Source organism: Macrobrachium rosenbergii, chromosome 15 (assembly GCF_040412425.1).
Source record: "Macrobrachium rosenbergii isolate ZJJX-2024 chromosome 15, ASM4041242v1, whole genome shotgun sequence".
NCBI classification, from domain to species: domain Eukaryota; kingdom Metazoa; phylum Arthropoda; class Malacostraca; order Decapoda; family Palaemonidae; genus Macrobrachium; species Macrobrachium rosenbergii.
In genome coordinates this window covers 32,239,435-32,242,475 of record NC_089755.1, presented here as the reverse complement: position 1 = coordinate 32,242,475, position 3,041 = coordinate 32,239,435, and positions in this window count along the sequence as shown.

Genomic DNA, 3,041 nt, shown 5'->3' with positions numbered 1-3,041 from the left:
GCTGTTCAGTCATTCCAACTCCCTCTTTGTCATTATTTCAAACACCGAATTGCTGAAAGTAACCCCCGTGCTTGCTATATTACTACCAAATTTTCATCAATCAAATAAAATTTCTCTAACTTGCAGAGCTGTCTCTCTCTCTCTCTCTCTCTCTCTCTCTCTCTCTCTCTCTCTCTCTATCCATAAAGGGTTACCTCCCATATCCATTTTGAGTAAAGTCAGGAGTTAAAAGATTTGTCATCCTGCTTGAAAAGGGAGACTTTGGACGCTGCAAATTTTCCCGTTACAAATTGCAGTTAAGTTAATGCTGATGTTTTGATTTCAGCTGAATGAAACCGTTCGACGACTGTTTCTATTCTCTATTGACAAGCTTTAGAATTCTCTTCCTGTTTGTGTATTCAGTCGTAGTGGGATTTGATTTGGTTCATTGAATGAAACGCAATGGATTCATCTCGGTGAAAAGAACAATGCGGCAATTTTGGTTTTCGTTTTCCCCCTGTTCCTCATTCATTTCATCTTTGATTAATTTCATGAACTGAGTCATCTGAAACTGAAACCTAAAGGTATATTTCTAGAAGGTGTTTTCACTTACCAAAGGGAATCACTCACTAGTATATTATATCGAAGTGTAACGTATTCAGCTAACACGAAACTTGAATTTGGCTGATCGAGCTCCGACTATGAGACGAATGGGGATTCTGGAGGTGAAATTTCACTTGAGTAGTAAACAGGCACATGGCAATGCACCCAACTTGCCCTGCTACTGCGCTGACGAGGCTCAGAAAACCATGTATATTGTCTTGCAGTGAACAGTATATTTGTCCTGTAAATTGCTGGGAGGTTATTCGGTGCGAATTCAGTTCGTCCTGCAACAGCTCTGAAGTGGACCTCAGTAAGGCATACGATTTGTCCTGCAGTTGCTCAAGTAATAGTCAGTCAAGCATACTAAGCATCCTGTAAAGCATACAATTTGCCCTGCTATTGCTCTTAAGTAACAATTAGTAAGGCATACAAAATAACACATTGTAAAGCGTACAATTTGTCCTGCAGTTGGCAAAGAGACACTCGGTAAGGCATACGATTTGTCCTGCAATTGCTCCAGTAACAATCAGTAAGGCATACTAAGCATCCTGTAATGCATACAATTTGTCCTATTATTGCTCTTAAGTAAAAATCAGTAAGGCATACAAAATAACACATTGTAAAGCGTACAATTTATCCTGCCGTTGGCAAAGAGACACTCGGTAAGGCATACGATTTGTCCTGCAGTTGCTCAAGTAACAATCAGTAAGGCATACTAAGCATCCTATAAAGCATACAATTTGTCCTGCTATTGCTCTTAAATAACAATCAGTAAGGCATACAAAATAACACGTTGTAAAGCGTATAATCTGTCCTGCAGTTGGCAAAGAGACACTCGATAAGGCATACGATTTGCCCTGCAATTGCGCAAGGATGACACTCGTTAAGATATACGATTGTCCTGCAGATAATATAAAGAGACACTGTGAGGCATACTATTTGTCCTGAAGTTGTACTCAAGTGACACTTGGTGAGGCATACAATTTGTTTTGCATTTGCTCTTAAGTGACGATCAGTAAGGCATACAAAGTAACACTGTAAATCTTAGTTTGTCCTGCAATTGTGCTGAAGTAACAGTCAGATAGGCATACGGGTTTCGTGGCAATTCTGCTAAAGAGACGCTTAGTTAGGCAGACAAGTGTTCTTGCAATTGCTGTAAAGTGACACTCGGTAACGAATCCAACTGGTCCTACAGTTGTGCTGAAGTAACACTCGGTAAAGCATCCAGGCTTTCCTGAAATTGAACTAAAATGACTTTCAGTTAAGGATACGTCCTGCAATTGCACTAAAGAGACATTTAGTAAGGCATACAGTTGTCCTTGATTGTGTTAACAAGACACTTGATAAGGCATACAATTTACCCTGCAATTGCGTTAAAATGACCACCGGTAAGGCATACAAGTTGCCCTTTAACACTAAGTTGTCATGCCAATGTGTTAAAGTGACACTCACTGAGGAATACAAGCTGCCACGCAATTGCTTAAGTGACACTCACTAAGACATACAAGCTGCCCTGCAATTGCTTAAGTGACACTCACTAAGGCATACAAGCTGCCCTGCAATTGCTTAAGTGGCACTCACTAAGGTATACAAGCTGCCCGCAATGGTTTAAGTAACACACTAAGGCATACAAGCTGCCCTGCAATTGCTCAAGTGACATTCACTAAGGCATACAAGCTGCCCTGCAATTGCTTAAGTAACACTCACTAAGGCATACAAGCTGCCCTGCAATTGCTCAAGTGACACTCACTAAGGCATACAAGCTGCCCTGCAATTGCTTAAGTGACATTCAATAAGGCATACAAGCTGTCCTGCAATTGCTTAAGTGACACTCACTAAGGCATACAAGCTGCCACGCAATTGCTCAAGTGACACTCACTAAGGCATACAAGCTGCCCTGCAATTGCTTAAGTGACATTCACTAAGGCATACAAGCTGCCCTGCAATTGCTTAAGTGACACTCACTAAGGCATACAAGCTGCCCTGCAATTGCTCAAGTGACACTCACTAAGGCATACAAGCTGCCCTGCAAGCTTAAGTGACATTCACTAAGGCATACAAGCTGCCCTGCAATTGCTAAGTGACACTCACTAAGGCATACAAGCTGCCCTGCAATTGCTTAAGTGACAATCAATAAGGCATACAAGCTGCCCTGCAATTGCTTGAGTGACACTCACTAAGGCATACAAGCTGCCCTGCAATTGCTTAAGTGACACTCACTAAGGCATACAAGCTGCCCTGCAATTGCTTAAGTGACACTCACTAAGGCATACAAGCTGCCCTGCAATTGCTTAAGTGACATTCAATAAGGCATACAAGCTGCCCTGCAATTGCTTAAGTGACACTCACTAAGTCATACAAACTGCCCTGCAATTGCTTAAGTGACACTCACTAAGGCATACAAGCTGCCCACGCAATTGCTTAAGTGACATTCACTAAGGCATACAAGCTGCCCTGCA